Consider the following 19,109-nt stretch of genomic DNA (forward strand, 5'->3'; position numbering starts at 1 on the left):
ACACTAAACACCTTCCTTATATTTTTTTAAACCATTAGGTGGAAACAATCTTCACTTCAACGTGTGATCAAAAAGACACCCCGCTCACAAGGGTGCTGCAATGAACTGTGATTTGAAAACGAGGAATCATGGCTGAAGCTCACCATGTACTGTACTTTGTCTGACATTTCTTTACTGTAATTAACACATTAGTTATTTATCAAGTATCCCTTCCTCATCCCGTGTATCCACAGCACCACATCCTACACACCTGTTTCATTCATGCAAGGCTTAGATTAACTTTACTTTTAAGCGATCGTCAGCCTGACAGCCGCCGCAGCAGCCTGGGCAGCCGGTCATCGTGCCACATGCAGTAATTGGAGGCTTAGCGGCGTCACACTTGGGAAATAGGACACAGAACCACGGTGAGCACACAGGCCACTGACCTCATCGTCCAGGATTGGCAGTTACCACGAAAGGACACTTACTTTACAGCAGTTTCCCAGCAAGACTTTTCTCGAGTCTGTAGTAGGTCTTCCTGTTCGTATTTTTGCTTTCCTGTACTCACTATTGCCACCTCTTCTTTTCCACCACGCCGCACTATAAACCACAAAGCCAGAGGCCATCCATCGTGTGGCGACAAAAGTAATACCTAGAAAGCGCAACAAATCCCACACAAAAAGAGGAGCCAAGAAAAATTTTCACTAATGGAAAGAGCCTTACTAAAAGAAAAAAATAATGTTTCAAAACTTAAAATCTATTTCCTTTGTGGCTATTGATATTTTTTTGTACTGTATACACAAACACATTACCAAAAAAAAAAAAAAGCCCTTATGATGGCCTCTCTATCTGTAAATTGCACCTTCATTTTCTTGTTCGTGGTGAGAAATAAGTCGTTAAATCAAATGAGTTTGTGAATAATGAATCTATAATCACTTTGTCTTTCTTCATTCTTGTAATGTGCAAGGTGAAACACAACTATATCTAATAAGTCGAAATATTCAACTACTTAAAATGAATTGTTTAATAAAGCGTTTCTTCTTCTTTACCCGATAAATTTTCACATTATGTAATGAATGTTATTGCATTTTTCATGGATGTTCGCATGAGTCCTGTGATAGTCTGAAAACATTCCGCATTATCAATGAGGGAAAACACCCTTGAGAAACCGACTAATCAGAATCGAGTAACAGGAAATATGGAAACAGTTTATTCACTAAGTATACGGCAATGGTTTAAGTCATATTCAGTATCTGATTCCATAAGAAACAATATTTAGTGATTTTTCTTAGATATAGGAAGTAAGTTCAGCTATTCTTATTGTAGCTTGAAAACATCTCCGCGTGGTTAAAAGAGAGAGTGGTTCGTTTTCCATATCATCATCTGATTTCGAAAATTCTCATCACTGAACAAATAAATGGAAAATCTGTAAAAATTTTATATATATATTTTTGATATTCTTATTTTTTACCTTTTCATTTCTTCAACTCCTTCTCTCCTAATTTTATTCCTGCATACTGGATTTCTCTCTCTCTCTCTCTCTCTCTCTCTCTCTCTCTCTCTCTCTCTCTCTCTCTCTCTTTCAACCTAAGCTAACGTTACTTTATTTCAGCAACACGTTCACTCAAAATTTTTTCTTTATCTTTCGTCCTCGTCGTCTTGCGGTTCTGAGATTTTGGGGACTCAAATGACTTCCAATCTCGCTGTAATGGATCACGCGTCGCGCTGCACTGGAGGCACTCAGGTGAAGCACAAAGACACTTCCTGTTTTCTGAATATATCCTTCGTTATGAGTAATGAGTAAAACGGCTCTCTCTCTCTCTCTCTCTCTCTCTCTCTCTCTCTCTCTCTCTCTCTCTCTCTCTCTCTCTCTCTCTCTCAGCGTCAGGAAGGCCCCATACCACGCACAACTTGGAAATAACGCCGACTTTTATGACAGCTCCGGTTGGCAATGTGGAAATTTCTTTTTCTTTTCTTTTTTATTTCCTTATTTATTTATCTCCGTCTGTCTGTCCGTCTGTCTGTCTGTCTCTGTCCGTCTGACTGTCTGTGTTTGTGTGTCTGTCATTCTCTCTGTCATTCTCTCTGTCATTCTGTCTCTCTCTCTCTCTCTCTCTCTCTCTCTCTCTCTCTCTCTCTCTCTCTCTCTCTCTCTCTCTCTCTCTCTCTCTGCAAGAATATGGAGAGAGAGAGAGAGAGAGAGAGAGAGAGAGAGAGAGAGAGAGAGAGAGAGAGAGAGAGTCATGAACCAAACTAGAGAACAAAGATAAGACGAGGAAGTGTCGAAGGGATGTAAAAAAAGAAATGAAGAAAAGGAGAGAGAAAAAAAGGAAGAAGAAAGCTGAAAGGTGGAGGTAACGAAGCAAAAATTTGATTGGTGGATAGAGAAATGGAAAGGAAAGACGCGAGAAAATGTATTAGAAAGGTGAACTGAATTATAGAAGGACTGTAGGAAGAGGAAAACTGACGAAGTAAAAGGAGAAGATAGCGAAGTGTGAGAATAGTGACTGACTGGTTGATAGGATAAAAGAAAGGAAAACAAAGGAAAGTAAAGAGAAGAGAGAATAAATCCTTCAGCTTTAAGAAAAAAAATAATGACAAAGACGGAACAAGGTACAAAAAGACAAAAAAAAAAAAAAAAAAAATCTGTGAGCAAGAATCAGAGAGGAAAGAAAGGAGAAAAATAATCAGTAAACAAATATAAAAAGAAAAGGAAGATAACAAGTATGAAAATAAAACATATAACAGTACAAATATTAAGACTAATGGACAAAAGAAAAAAAAAGGTGAATATTACAAAAATAAATAAAAGAAAGATAGATAGAAAGGAACGAAATAACAAATACGGAGACATAAGATAAATAAAAATGATAATGAAAAAAACAAGTAGCAGGGAAGTTATTAGAGAGAACCTGGAGATAGGAAAAGAAAGTGAGTAAGAAAGAAAGTTTGTCAATGGGAAAGAGAGAAAAGGAGAATGAAGAAACGTACAAAAAATGAACTAATGATGATAAGCTGAAAAGAAGGAACAGTGAGAAGGAGGAAGTACAGGGAAGGAAAGGCAGATACGAAATGATTGGAGAGGAATTTTACAGCAGAGAAAGATGTGGATGCTGGAAAAAGCAGAAAGGAAATAGAGAAGAGTAATAGGAAGAGAGAATAGAGGAGGAGGAGGAGGAGGGAAGAAGGAAAGCACCTGTGAGGCAGTAAAAAGATGAGGAACAAAGCAGAGGAATCCTAAGGGCAAGAAGGAAATTACAAGAGAGAGGAAATCTTGAGGCGCGCCCGCACACACACACACACACACACACACACACACACACACACACACACACACACACACAGAGAGAGAGAGAGAGAGAGAGAGAGAGAGAGAGAGAGAGAGAGAGAGAGAGAGAGAGAGAGAGAGAGAGAGGGGGGGGTGGGCGGAGCTTGGCAAGGAGTATTACGGTAGTGAGTGGATGGTTGGGGATATTATAGCTTTATTTACTGGAGTGTGCTGGAGGGAATAAAGACTAACAACTATAATTCTTCAACGCATTACAGTTACGGTGACACATAGACTCCTACGTAGGTCCAAAGAAGTGACAGTGACGTGGTAAGAGCAATTTCCGCCAGCAAAGTAGAGTAGTGTTTATAAAATGGATTAATAAAGGTTTTTAAGTTGTTCATCTCTTAAGGCTATGTAAGTAAATTTGTCACTCTTCGTTTGGAGGTGAGTGGTGAATAAGTGCTAGTGATGAATAAAGTAATCGTGCTCTTTTCACCACCTACCCGAAATTTCTGGTTTCTTTATATATTTTCTTTTATTAGGTTACAGTTCACTTATATTGTTAAAAGCTTCAAAATCTCAATTTCTCTTGTTTGAAGCTTCAAAAAACCAATTTCTTTTGTTTAAAGCTTTAAAAATCAATTAACTCGACATAACCTTCCATATCATCTCTCTTCATCATTTAACCTAACCCAACCTAACTTATCTATAATAAAAGCAAGAGCAATAATATACTTATACCCCACAAGGACTCAAACCACCACTCACGATAAGAACCATCACGAGGAAACTTCTAGCATATCCTCCCCTTGGCCGCTGCCACGAAACTAATTGGGTTTTGATCTCCAGCTTCCCTCTCACGATCGAAGGTAACATGGCCACGGGATCATCAACGTTACTATGGCGACCTTCCTAAACCTCTGCCAGGGTTATTAATTTACTCAACAACTCTATGAGGACGCAACGGCTTCTGGGAAAAAATAGAATGAGCCGTACCATCCCGAAAAGGATTTGGACGGAAAGAACATGGATTGAGTGTGGCGCCGTATCAGTTATTTGAACAAACTTAAACTCCTTTCTGCAAATATACGACTTGCCAGCACCAGATACACTCAGGTACACTCGTGGTACGCCTAAATATACATCGCGAGGTGAGGTAAATATCCCGCCCCGCAGATGATGATGTTGCCTATTAAGAAGGTAAATGACGTCAGTAATGGTTCCAAATTTCGAGGAGAAAGGAAAAGACTGAAAACTGTCGTGTGGTAAAACTCCTGCCCCATACAATGAAGATCTGGAGCACGATAATGGATTCACTTTGGATTTATAGCTACAGGAGCCACAAGAGCAATTTCTATACTAAAACAGATTATGGAAAAATAGAGGGAGAAACAGATCAAAACGCACAATATTTATAGATTTGGAAAAAAAATATGATCAAATCCAGAGATAAAAAAAAAAAAAAAATGGAGATGTTTGAGAAAGAAATTGGTGTCAGAGACGAGACATTTGTGAACCTGATAGTAGAGATGTACTGATGTGTAGAAACGAAGGTTAAAACTGTAGCAGACATGAGGTTTTGATGCACGGGTTTGGCTGCATCACGACACCTCTCAGCTCTTTCCTCTTTCATGTATTGCTTGATGTGCTGACGGAAGGGGTAAGAAGAAAAGTGCCAAGGGACAGTATTCAATCGGATGATGTGATGTTAGCTGGTGTTTCATAACAAATAGATGTAGGAGAGGATGGATGAGTGGTGTATAGCACTGAAAAGGAGGGGAATAGGAATAAGTAGATGAAAGACGGAATATATGGTGATAACAGACCAGGATCAAGGAACAGAGACACAAAGAGCATGACTGTAGATGATGAGTCTCTCAACAGCGTGAGGAGCTTTAAAAATTTAGCTTCAGCTGTTGTAGCAAATGGAAATCAAGACGTGGAAGTTACCAGAAGGATACAGGAGGGATGAAAAACCTGGCATGATAAGTAAGCAGTCCTGTGTGTCAAAAGAATGGCAATGAAGCTACAAGGGAGAGTATTTAGAACAGGGGTGAGACCAGCCATACGGTTAAGAGTCTGATTCTGATTCTTAACTTTGATTCACAAGATGTAATATGGTACAATACATGTGAAAGAGACTGTTTTTGCACTTGGGCAGTCTCATCAGTTTAAGAGTCTGTGCCAATGAAGAAGAGTAATGAAAAGAAAATAGAACTGTCTATTCTTTCTTTGTCATTTGTATCCTGTTCCTCCTGCCGAGCACTTGACATCACCTGCCCTCCTTATACGGGAACACAAAAGCTTTCATGTGGTAGTCTGTCTTAGCACTGGACTGAACACTAATCCCTTAGCCTCAGCACACATCGCTCCTCTCTAGGCTTCGTTAAGGACGAGCACTGTGCTGGTAATCACTGTAACTACTCGCCTGTCAGGGCTCGCAGATATACGCAGATGAATGTGTGCCAGGAGAACCAAGATAAACACGCACTACAACATATCTCTCAGGAACTCTCCGCCACGCTGGGATGTGATGCTTTGTTCTCATGCAAAGTCATCATAAAGGCTACTATATACGCCTGGAAGAGCTGGTATGTAGAGAAAAGTAAAGGTGAGATTTTCAAGAGTTGAATTCAAGTATATATTCGACTAAGCCTCAAAACGTTGCATTGACGACTCACGATCTTATTAATACATTCAGTGATAGGGAGTTCGTCTCATCACCTACCACTTTAATATTAACATTCTGCAACAGTCTTTTAAATAATTTCGCAGTTTAAAAGATAGAAAAGTCCTATTCTTTATTATTCTGTATGTAAAACGGTTTTTCTAAAGTGCTCGCTAAGTTAAGAAATGACTACTGCGATCAGGAAAACTCGCCACAGTACTTTATTCATCCTTCAAGTCAATGTAGGAAGGAAACTATGAGTCAATTGATATCAGCAAGTTCCAACAAACCACATACATATAGACAAGTATTGTATAAAGCAAACAAATGATTGATAAACCAACTGAACTACTACAACGTAACTTGCATCCTGTCCTGATCACTTCTAACATAAAACTTAGTACACTCACACACTCTAACACCTCACTAAGACCTAATTAAAAGACACAGTAAACATAGTCAAGACAATCTACTTCCCATAATAGTCCAACGAAAACAATGTATCCACCTTCACTAACAAGCGAGCCAAGCTTCTAGTAAACCTGCCTGTTCTGCTCTTCCACTGTAGCTACTGTGTTACGAAGGGAGACTTGGTAAACATGCCGGATATCACAATATAACTCGAGCAAAAAAATGGATGGAAGGAAATTACAAGACTTGGTGCAGCGTTCCCTCTTTAAAGGCGAAGCGTGCAATTAAACTGATGTCCAATTAAATAATAATGTAAGAAAAGTGATGAAGGCAACTCTGTATCAAAGGGATCGCCTGAGGAGTGAACCAGAAACACCACCTCTCAGGCCCGTGTTTGTTTAGGAAGCGTGACGAGAACGAGGATGCCGAGGAAGACTACTCAGGCAAATACAAAGACTCGTGTATGGACAAGACGAAGGGATGAAGGGAGACATTTACCTACCCAACCAGCAATCCACTCACCCACCCACCCACATACACACACATAATACCACCATTTATGCAACAATATCTAAAATTATCATATCAGGTCTTATAATAACGGAAGATGAAGATGTATTACTGTAGTAGAACTACGTGTTTTACATCTGAAGATCTGTAAGTATGCAAAAACCAAGTAACAGTAAAATAAGTGATTAAAATGGTGTTGGTCTCTGTATTTGAGTATCCGCAGTATCTGAGTCAATGTGATGCGTGTGTGCGCGGAGTTGTTGACTGAAGTGCAGAGAAGGTGGACGGTGAGGAGTGTTGACTGTTTGTTGACCAGCAGAGAGAGAGAGAGAGAGAGAGAGAGAGAGAGAGAGAGAGAGAGAGAGATCATTATCACGCTAGTTAATCTCACATTTCCATGCCTGGCCGCCAATCAATCAGCCTTGCATTGTCACGAAAGTTACGGAACAATAACCAGCCAACACAGTGACGATTAGCGGGACTGAAGCCTTATCAGTGGCCAACAATAGCTGTTCATTACAGCTGAAAAGAACCCTGGAAGCAAGGGTTAAGTCTCCACTGTTGGAATTATTGGTTGGTAAGGCAGAATAACGACTTTTTGTGGGTTTTTTCTGCATAAAAAGGTCCAAATTTATAAGCCTTTCTAAGTGTCGTATCAATTGTTTTAAAAGATTGCAGTTCATGTTATAAAAAATTCGTAAACGTTTTATTTTCTCTGTCGACTGTTTTTAAGCGGTTAATTATTTATTCATCGGTATTATTCCATTTCATTTACTATTTCTCACTCATATCTCATCATTTCTTCTTTGTTCTATTCCTTAACGTACTTCATCATTATAACCGTTCTTCCGACCTAAACATTTCCTTAGGACACCACCTCATCTTGTTCTCCCCGATAACCAGTGACCTCTCCATCCTATACTAGTACACCATTACGAACCTTGCATTCCAGCCATTACCAGTCCTCGTGAACCACAGGCTACCTCCCACTATTCCGCCGCAAACCATCACTCATTAAGGAGCATTAAGCTTGTGATAGAGAAAACAACAACCATCTAATGTTTCAGTACCGCAATTAATCTGATATTAGCAACCAATGTAAAATCTCAATTGCCTCCAACAATCGTCTGAATACTGCTCATTGATCGCTCTTTATTCAATAGTCACGTGCATCCACATGAACTATTCCCTCCATTACTCTTACCTTGTCTAATGCAGTCCACGGATAGGATAGAATAGACGTCGTGCTACATTGGTGTTTGACTCTCTACTGAAGGTTTACTCTTTGCCCAAGTAGACATCGATTCATCCACTTGCTTTTTATTCATGATCGCTTCCTCCCTTGTTGGTCTTCTCGAGCTAGACAATAAGGGGTGATGCATTCATTCATTTGTCTCCCGGTGTGATGTTATCATCAAGGCACACACTGAACGATCCTCCGCTGATGAGAGAGAGAGAGAGAGAGAGAGAGAGAGAGAGAGAGAGAGAGAGAGAGAGAGAGAGAGAGAGAGAGAGAGAGAGAGAGAGAGAGAGAGAGAGAGAGAGAGAGAGAGAGAGAGAGAGAGAGAGAGAGAGAGAGAGAGAGAGAGAGAGAGAGAGAGAGAGAGAGAGAGAGAGAGAGAGAGAGAGAGAGAGAGAGAGAGAGAGAGAGAGAGAGAGAGAGAGAGAGAAACTAGTCTACTCTCCTGTCCTGACAGTACTATAATTTCAAATATATTTTTCCCTGTCAGCATCAAGAGGCAAGCAGAAAATCTCGTTAATAGTACCGACCTCATTCCTTTACTACATTAACATGATATTCTTGTGGCAATTTCTGTTTTCCCTGACACATTTACCATATCTACAGTTTCCTACAAGACTGCAGATTGAAGGACGGTTCTGTTACTCGTACTGTCTGTGCATCAAAAGCCACCACAAATCCCTTCCATACTTATTGTCTCCCAGTGACAAGAACGAAGCAACAATTTTAACAAGAATGTACTAGATGCATAAATTGCTCAATGAATATACGAAGATAAGTTGCATGTTCTAAACACTCAGAAGGCGCACTGTGCAAGACAAGTGGGGTTTTGCAGTCTCTTTATTTTCTTTAAGATGAAACGGGAATCAAAACATAATAACTTGAAAGGAAACATATCTAAAATTATTATTAAGACCAATGTGCATTACCTTCACCTTTAAGTTAAGGCAATAGATCGTTGAGTGCCCTTTTGCAGCGTGCTTCTTCTCTCTCTGTATTCTTTTGTTCTTGTGGCTTAAAGGAAAGTGAAATAAAACCTCATGAAAGAAAACACGCGAATGAGAATTAACACAGATATATTCGAGCATTCCAGCATTATAATCGTAGTTCACTATCATTTAACATAAGAGATAGAGATTTCCTCATGCCTTCCTCACTCCTTGACTCGTCCCTCTCTATCCTGCTTGTTGCCGCCCGACGCCCAGAGAGGAGCCTCCGTCACCACCACAAGCCAACAGTAGCTAATCGATGCACTGTAATGCTATACTATAACTTCCCTCCTGTACTATTGGACGCCCAAAGTGTAATGAGATTATAGACGAACAAGAGAGTCTATATGCTCTGTAATGCATTTTTTTATACTAGTACATTGAAAGGCCCCCATCCCCCGCCTACACACACACACACACACACACACACACACACACACACACACACACACACACACACACACACACACACACACACACACACACACACATTTGACTATTTTCCTCCAAACAATTGCCATAAAAGGAAAAACTTGACTTTCAAACGCACTGTAAACACCACCACCATCGTTACCGAGCGGAGAGAGAGAGAGAGAGAGAGAGAGAGAGAGAGAGAGAGAGAGAGAGAGAGCATTCATTCTCTTTAATCATGAATCTCTAATGACTTAGTAATGAGCAATTAGAAGCAGTTATGGGTGTGCGTGTTATTTGGATCTGTAAACGGATGCAGCGGCGGCCAATTTACTCTCTCTCTCTCTCTCTCTCTCTCTCTCTCTCTCTCTCTCTCTCTCTCTCTCTCTCTCTCTCTCTCTCTCTCTCTCTCTCTCTCTCTCTCTCTCTCGGACGCAAAACAGGGGGCGATCACAAGAGCAATACATGTTTCAAAATGCAATGGATAGCCGAGTTACACAATCACTATTATCTTGTATACATCTCGTCATCACACAGTCGCCACATCCAACGCACAACTGACGCAACGATATCCTGGTCGCCGTGTGTACTTCGGCTTGTACATTAAATAATTACCGTGTTTATTTGGTGGAATATTAGGTGACTGATCTAATTTCCTCGCACGTTGTATATGAAATTTGAGAAAAAAAACCGCTTCATGAAAAGGCAATTTCTCTATATTTTTCTTACAGTGTTATAATTTTATGAGTGTTTGCTAGATTGGTGTATTTCAACGTGCTTATTTACTGGCTTTGTTTTTGATCTGCTTGCTTATCATCCCTTCACTCCTATAAAAAAATGTATAATGAACTTGCTCATGAAATTTGCAAATGATATTAGTACCGATGAAGGTGTTTTGCTGATCATTACCAATACGCAACACCCTTCCGCATAATTGTGTGACTTATGACTTCAATGGTAGGGTGTCAAGAGTCCAGTAGTCAATCAATTAATCAATCAATCAATCATTATCATTTCCAATTCTTGATAATTCTTTTGGCCTCTTTCTTTTCTTTAGGATATGGCAACTCAAAGTGACTTTTTATTTTTTTTTGTACTAGACAAGTGCCCTCTTAGATAAACAAATGTTCTTGCTCGTCTTATTAATTGATTAAGTTTATATATGTACATGTTTTTATATGCATATGTATATATGATTCTGTGTATATAGGTGTGTATGTATGTGTGCTTGAGTGAGTGAGTGAGTGTGTGTGTGTGTGTGTGTGTGTGTGTGTGTGTGTGTGTGTGTGTGTGTGTGTGTGTGTGTGTGTGTTTCTCGTTACATATGTATGAAGATTAAATTTGTTCAGTGGTAGTTTATATCATGTTGTAATAGATTAGCTAAGGTTGTAACTGACCTTGTCCACCGTCTGCCTAAGAGATAATCATTTTCCAATAAGTTTGTAAAGGACATGCGGGTCAACGGTTTTGAACCCATCATACTTTGTATATAGCCACTGTCAACATTTGTGTACTATTACTGCCAATGAATTAAATTCTAAATCACTCAATCTGTCAGAAATTTTTGACGCTTTCTGGCAGTCACATATCCTCTAATGAGCTGAAAGTTTCCTTACAAAAGCTGACAACTGACAAATTATCACGAAATCTGGTTTAAAATTCAAATAAAATAAAAGATAGAGAGAGAAAAAAATAGCATCGAACACAGAGAAGAGAGTAAGAAAGCTCAAAATACTACTGACCATGACATCCTCCACTTCACACAACCACCAGTATTTCTTTATTTTACGTCACTCCTGTACCTGTTCCAGCCACACTTCAGCCTGCACCTCAAGCATCCCTTCCTCTGTCTTCCTCCATCTCTCTCCCACACCACGTCCCTCGCTAACATGAAAACTGGCCGTCTTCGCCTCACCAACCTATTCCTGCTTTCCTTTCCCACGCTCCTCATGCCTCCCCTCGTCCCCTCGTTTCCCTGACAAATACTGCCGCCCTCCCTGTTTGTTTTCTACATTTCTCCTCTTTTTTTTTTTCCCAAGGATTAAATTTCATCTACTTCAGATTCAGATTTGTTCATATTTTTGGGTTTTCATTCATTTACTTTATCTTTTTTTTTCTTTTTTTGTAGGAGAATTTTATGAAACTATGTGAAGAAATATTCAATCTCGTTTTCGGTGTTTCGTTTTTTTTTTTCTTTTTGTAGAACGCAATCTTATCTATTTCGTTTAGAGCAATTTGTAAGTAAAACGCCTTGCTATACTTTTCATTAGATTTATTCTTTACACAGCTCAATTTCACCCATTCTTTTTGAACGAATTAAAAAAAAAAAAGATGTCATGGTTGCCTGTTATTTCGTCTCTTACTGTTTAATTTCTTTATCATATACACCACAGATTTCAAATTGAGTTACAGAACGTGTGAATCATACATATATCTAAGCTTCTGTTCCTACCTATTTTTTGTTCAGGTTATTCTAGTCACACACACCACGCGCATCCAAGAAAATAGAATAGAATGCACTGCTCACTTACACATCTTGTCGTTTATTCCCAGGAAACGTTAATATAAGACTGTCAAATTCCAATGAGTCTTGTTGCGTTAAAAGAAGCACTGCCATTTTACCATTCCCACACACAAATCCATCCATAATATAAAAGTCATCAAATGGTCCAGATGATGAGTTAGCTAAGGTAGGGAGTGTGCAATGGATAACCGGATTTACATGTAAATATATACGGACTAGGGACACACTGGTGCAGCTCAGGCTCTATGTACCATAACTAAATGAACACAAAGGGTCCACTAATAAAGATAAGATATATAAAGAGAAGTAATTGAGAAAGGAAATGAGAAGAAAGTTGATGCAGAAAATGTTGCAAAACTATGAGAACTCACGAAGATACATTGAAGAATAGATGACACAGACACACAATTCTTTTCGATACTCAGAACAATTTTCAAACTTCATAAAAAAAGTCACATGTTTGAGTCATAATAGACGTGTGAGATCCCTGGTCATGAGTAACATTATTCCCTAAATATTAATAAATAAATGAACAGATAAATGAATAAAATGAATACTTAAATACATGAATAACTAAATTGAAACATAAAACACTACGTTGAAGGCTAATCTAATCTCTCATATTAAGACAATACCATACGCTGTCAAAAAGAGAGAAATTAAAATGTGTCTTATTGAACAAGGAGTTTGATCATTATGAAGCCTTTTTTTCATGTAGGGAAGAGTGCCAGCCAAGGGCAAAAAAAAGTAAAGGTTAAAAAAAGGCCCACGAGTGCTGGCTCTCTAAAAAGAATGAAGGAGATATCTTCCGTGATAAGATAAGTTAAGTAGTAACAAAAAGAGTACCAGTAAGATGCGTCTCAGTAAAGAGAAGAAGTACTTTGATCATTATTAAGGCTGAAGGGGATATCACATAATCACTTTGATCATCTGTTGTTTTCACTCAAAGCTGGGTATTGATCAGCGCTTCACGACCCGCGCAGGACACTTTATTTTTTTCTCTGCGTTCTTTTGTTGTGAATGTACGATAACCCTTGACACATTCTTACTGAAAAAAGTAGATATAAATGATTCTAGCGATAATGATGGCTCCAGTAGTATTGGTAGTAGTAGTAGTAGTAGTAGTAGTAGTAGTAGTAGTAGTAGTAGTAGTAGTAGTAGTAGTAGTAGTAGTAGTATAGTAGTAGTAGTAGTAGTAGTAGTAGTAGTAGTAGTAGTAGTAGTAGTAGTCATAATGGTTAGTATTAGTAACCATAGTATTAGTATCACTGTTCGAAGCTGCATCATTAATTTCAACACTATCAAGGAAGTGAACAAGATCAAGAAGAACAAATAATAACTGCAGAATGTTTACTCCTTTCAAAACGCTACTGATTGATTCCCCCTCCGCCTCTTGGTTTGTCTCGCCACCTTCAAACTAGAGTCACATGGCTATATTAATTTCACACTACAAATCAACTAAAGACTTAATGGTAAAAGAAATGAGCTACATGTAATAGAAAAAAAAAATACTTTAATAAACTTATGATCACTTATATTGTAAATGTTGCCTTTTTAAACCATAAACTAATATCTACAGAAAACCATTTTTTTATCAAGCTGAAAAGTCATAAAGCCAATCAGGATTTAACATTGGCCATTTAGTCAATTTTCCTTCACATTTTTCCCTCGGAACTATTCTGAATCAGTATTCTAAAGATATGATTCACTTTGATGCGATACCATTACATATGAACTCTTCTTTACACTTCTTATCATCACAACAGCTTCCTTTGAAACTCCCTCCCCGCATCTATATATCCTTGTAGACAGACCACATCCTCACCACCACCATCACCACCACCACCGCCACTACCACTACCACGACCAATACCTTCCACCTACAGACTCCAACCAACGGAAACTAACCACGCCCTTTTCCACCACAGTCTTTCCTCTTTCCTTGCAACCTTTTCCTTTCCACCACCACCACCACCATCATCACCACCACAAGCACCTTCACCTTCACCTCCTCTCACGACCTCTTCCCGCCCTCCCACACTCCGGCAGCCACTCTTCCCTCACCGCCAACGGCACCACCTCCTCCTCCGTGGTCAGTTCGAGGAGACGGACGGGAAATGAAAGTCGATATTTAAGCGACGGTAAGTGGAGTGCGGAAGTCGTTTTCTCTGACTTGTATTTTCCCTGCGTGTGCAAGTGAAGAAAATGGGAGGAAGACGCAGAGAGAGAGAGAGAGAGAGAGAGAGAGAGAGAGAGAGAGAGAGAGAGAGAGAGAGAGAGAGAGAGAGAGAGAGAGAGAGAGAGAGAGAGAGAGAGAGAGGGGGGAAAAGGAAGGAGTCGTACAATCTTGTTGCAATTCGAGACAATGAGTGAACGCGAAAAATAAGAGAGAAAAAAAAACACTCGCGAACTTGATTTGATTGCCCGCCGGAGAGAGAGAGAGAGAGAGAGAGAGAGAGAGAGAGAGAGAGAGAGAGAGAAGTCGTTGGAGCCTGCTTTAATGAACGATGGGGAAGGTGGGAGGGATGGAGGGAGGTGCATGTACGTACACACACACACACACACACACACACACACACACACACACACACACACACACACATACACACACACACACACACACACATCCGATGAGCCAACTAACGAATCATCCAGGCCGTATCTCTCTCTCTCTCTCTCTCTCTCTCTCTCTCTCTCTCTCTCTCTCTCTCTCTCTCTCTCTCTCTCACCCACCCACACACACACACACACACAAATAGCCGGCACTCATCCCGCTGCATAAAACTGGACTCCGTAATACCAAAAATCATACCGCACTGCATTTTCATTCTGACTTGCAAACGCGCGGGAAAAAAAAACCTTACAGTGCGTTCGTTTAAGCCCGCTAACGCCTAACGCACCGTCCGAGAGAGCTTGACCTTCAGATTGATGGCTGAGGATTAGACAGAACCACGAGGAAGGAGAGGGATGTTTAGGGGAGGACAAGTCGGAGTATTATGTTAGGATTACTGGAGTGAGGTAGTGTGGAGGCCAGATGAGGAAAGAATAAGGGGTGATGAAGTGAGGTGAGAGAAGGGAGATGAGGTGGGGTGACATAAAACTGAGGTGATGTGAGAGGCTATAGTTGAGGGAAGGTGGAGTGAGGTGAGGTGAGGTTAAGACTGCTTGGTGTAACAGACATGGTATGGAATTATTGTGTGATGGTGTGGGATTGGACCTTATATGTTAGTGTGGGTTAGGTATCCCATGTGTTAGGTAAGGTAAGGTAAGGTTAGGCTACTATAGGTTATGTTAGGTTAGGTAAGGTTAGGTTAGGTTAGTATAGGTTAGGTTAGATTAGTTTAGTATAAGTTAGGTAAGGTTAGGTTAGGTTAGGTTAGTATAGTGTGTTATTGTTAAGAGATGTTTATTAATACATGAGCTTGTTTATGTTGGTTATTCTTTGTGATTTTCTATTATTATCATCATTAACTGCAGTATCTTTCTTTTCTAAGTAAACTACTATGAAATATTATTGTTCTTGTTTACTCTCTCTCTCTCTCTCTCTCTCTCTCTCTCTCTCTCTCTCTCAACAGGAACGCCAACAACCAACAACACATTGACTAACTTTGTTTGTGTGCGTGTGTGTGCGCGCATGCTTGTGTGTGCTTGTGTGTGTGTGTGTGTGTGTGTGTGTGTGTGTGTGTGTGTGTGTGTGTGTGTGTGTGTGAGAGAGAGAGAGAGAGAGAGAGAGAGAGAGAGAGAGAGAGAGAGAGAGAGAGAGAGAGAGAGAGAGAGAGAGAGAGAGAGAGAGAGAGAGAGAGAGAGAGAGAGAGAGAGAGAGAGAGAGAGAGAGGTGGAGGGGGGTTGGGGGTTAGGGGGACAAAACACCAACAAATGAGAGTTAACCCGAAACTTTTTTTTTCGTCGTATCTCGCAAATTTTCATTCATAGCTGATCCTGAACCATCCTCTCTCCCTCTCTCCCTTCCCTCTCCCTCCCTGAACGAGCCAGTGACCCCCGTTCAATTCATCTCTATTCAATCGTGCTCGGAAATACGCAACCGAATATATATGTATCTTTTTCCAGCCATTGTCAGCAGTCAGCTATTGCATAACTTTGTGTGTGTGTTGCGCCACTTCACGCAGCACCTATACGCCGCCGCTTCGATATAGCCAGGGAGCAAATGATTCTCTTTCATAGCAAGAGACACTCACGCCCTCACTCCATCCTGCTCCTGGTTTACTCATAATTGCGCTTGTTCAATTCAGATTTTGTGTAGGAAATCAAAAGATCGTTTGTGTTTATTTAATCCAGTGACCAGCGTAGGATTTCCCGGCCTGATTACTCCGCCTTTGCACACCAGCGGCAAATCATATTTCCCGCTCAAATCCTTCCAGTCTACTGATTTCTGTTGTGCATGGGAAAAATGGTATTACGGTGTTTTGCAGTGACCTTTGAATGACAGTGAGTTACAATGACCTGCTGGTGTCTCTATGCACTCTTGAATTAAAACGGATTGAACAATTATTCAACACCTACCATAAAATATAGTATTTCGTATATTCAAGTTCTGATTAGCCGCTGATTTTTGTCATAGGAGAATGTTGTTATTACCATGACTTTCATTAGCTTATTACCATGTTTGTCTTGGAAACAACACGAACTGAACAACAATGATAACACCAAATCATGACTCCTTTTGAAGATTTTAAAGGTGAAACCGTACTTTGCGGTCAACTGAGTGGAGTAATAACTTTTCGCGTCATCAGTTCCTCTTCTCTTGTAGACTGCAATGATTCTCGCACTAACCGGCGTAATGTTGCATCTCTTACTGTATGTTATTTGCATGATTACCTTTTTTGAAGCTTCATTCTCTTCCTGTCTGCTTTTCGTCCTTCATGAAATTTCAACCTTTTCGAGTGAACTGTTAAGGTATTTCAAGAGCTAAATTGACTACTTTCATTCCCTTCCTGAATATATATTTTTTTTTACGTTACAGAATTATGAGTTATAGTTTTTGTGGCCTTCGTGAGGTTCCTTAACACATACAAAAAAAAAAAAACAACACAACCCGACAATCTGCGGACTTCTTCTGACGAGAGGAAAGAATGATATCAAAGTGACCAACAAACATCTCGTGTTCCTTCTTGACGGAAAGAAAGACAAAGGAAGAAGACTAAAATAAGCACCAAACACCGACATAAAATCGTACTCGGAACACAAAACCATAAGGGAAAAACTACTTGTATTTTTCTTTGTCATAACAAGCAAACAGACTTGCACAAACATTACTAAACCACAACACCACTACACCTTCACGTACCAACACAACAATAGTCAACCTTCACATTCCATCAAGCCGCTCATTCTAGTGAGGAAAACTGGCAGTACAAATACATAAGCACTGGGCAACGTTTCTGTTTGTCGTAGGAGAGAAACCCTAGACCGCCACACAGCCACATAATCACACAGGCCACTGATTCCTGCCTACACCGCCTCCACCCCGCGTGTGCATGGCGAGGCGGTAATGACTGTGACGGGGTCTGGCAAATAATGAAGCAATTAGAGGCGAGAGCACCACAGGAGAGGTATGAGTAAAGTGGAAAAGAAGGGATGAAAGAGAAACGGTAAATTGGTGGAATGAAAGAAACGAGTGAGAAGGAAAGAGGAGAATGATGAAGAGGGAAATGGAGGGAAGGTATGAAAGATGAAAGTGAAGCGTAGGGAAGCGAATGAATGGTCTAGTCATGGTCCAAAATTGAGTAACATTCTGTAAGCACTTCTACCGTCTAGTGTTTTCTCTCAGTAAGTCCTCTGATCACTTGTTAATCTTCTTACAAAACCAGACTGAATAAGCAAAATGGAATCAACGTTGTTTGCCTTATCAATTCCCTTTGGTTTCTCGCATTCCATCGAAATATTACATCTATTGCTATCTTTTGCCGTTATGGCCAATTGGGTGTTACTTTATACACCTAATAATTCCATGTCTCCTTCTCACTTCCATGTCTTCACTGTGCAAGCCTTCCTCTTCCCATCACCTTCTTGATCTCCACCTCACTAAAGCAACAGTTAACCAGTACCGTGACATTTTCACATCTTTCATGGTAGACTCTGAAAATCTCTGTTTTGATTTTTCCTCTTTTCTTAATAATTTCTGACTATTTCAAAAGATGATTTCATTATAACTCATCTGAAACTATATTGCCCTCTTTTATTTTTCTATTTACTATTTCTTGTAGCGGTGAAATGACAAAAAGAGCAGGACGATGGATGATGCCTCCCCTCTATGCATCCTTACAATTATCACCACTGAAAGTCAATAGGAAATCAACGGAACATAACGGAAGGCATTCACACATTGCAACATCTGGCAAAGCGCTGGTGGAAGAGACTGAAATGTTAATATGATTACGGCAATGAAAAACCGGAAACTCTAGTTGAAAACACCACAGAGAAAACACTGAATGGATGTGGCAATATGAATGTCGACGGCAGACGTAAATTACAACAAAGTATTAAAGAGCTTATGCGATTCTGTTAGTGGGCGTGGTTTTTGTTGGCACCTTTAGAAAGAGAGAGAGAGAGAGAGAGAGAGAGAGAGAGAGAGAGAGAGAGAGAGAGAGAGAGAGAGAGAGAGAGAGAGAGAGAGAGAGAGAGAGAGAGAGAGAGAGAGAGAGAGAGAGAGAGAGAGAGAGAGAGAGAGAGAGAGAGAGAGAGAGAGAGAGAGAGAGAGAGAGAGAGAGAGAGAGAGAGAGAGAGAAAGAGAGAGAGTAGTCGGAATACACAAGCAACAATTAAAAGGCAATTCATCACGGGGTACAAAAAATGACGCGCCATTTAGATCAGCAGTACTCGCCAAAAACCGCGTTTCGTATCCAATAAATTTTAACCTCACAAAAATATATCGAGGTTCCATTTTTCTTTTCTTTCTCCCTCACTGAGAAAGGGAAAATACGAGTAGTGTACGCGTATTTTTTGTTCTAGATTATCATGAATACATACACACACACACACACACACACACACACACACACACACACACACACACAAAGGTTGATTTTCTACCATGAGCATTACTATTTCATAACACCACCACCATCACAACAATAATAACAAGAAAA

The 19,109-nt window shown here is 40.0% G+C and overlaps 1 protein-coding gene across 5 annotated transcripts in view; it reads right to left on the reverse strand.

The window, feature by feature from the left end:
- LOC123518978 overlaps positions 1 to 19,109 on the reverse strand; it is a 129,803-nt gene that overhangs the window by 23,890 nt on the left and 86,804 nt on the right. The window contains exon 1 of one of the 5 annotated variants that reach the window (XM_045280078.1): positions 8,044 to 8,168. The exons of the other annotated variants lie outside the window; for them this stretch is intronic. The gene's annotated coding sequence lies outside the window, so the exon portion shown is untranslated. Of the gene's footprint in view, positions 1 to 8,043; positions 8,169 to 19,109 lie in introns of those variants that run through there. 5 annotated transcript variants of the gene reach the window in all.

The sequence above is a fragment of the Portunus trituberculatus genome, chromosome 44 (genome assembly GCF_017591435.1).
Source record: "Portunus trituberculatus isolate SZX2019 chromosome 44, ASM1759143v1, whole genome shotgun sequence".
Lineage (NCBI taxonomy): Eukaryota > Metazoa > Arthropoda > Malacostraca > Decapoda > Portunidae > Portunus > Portunus trituberculatus.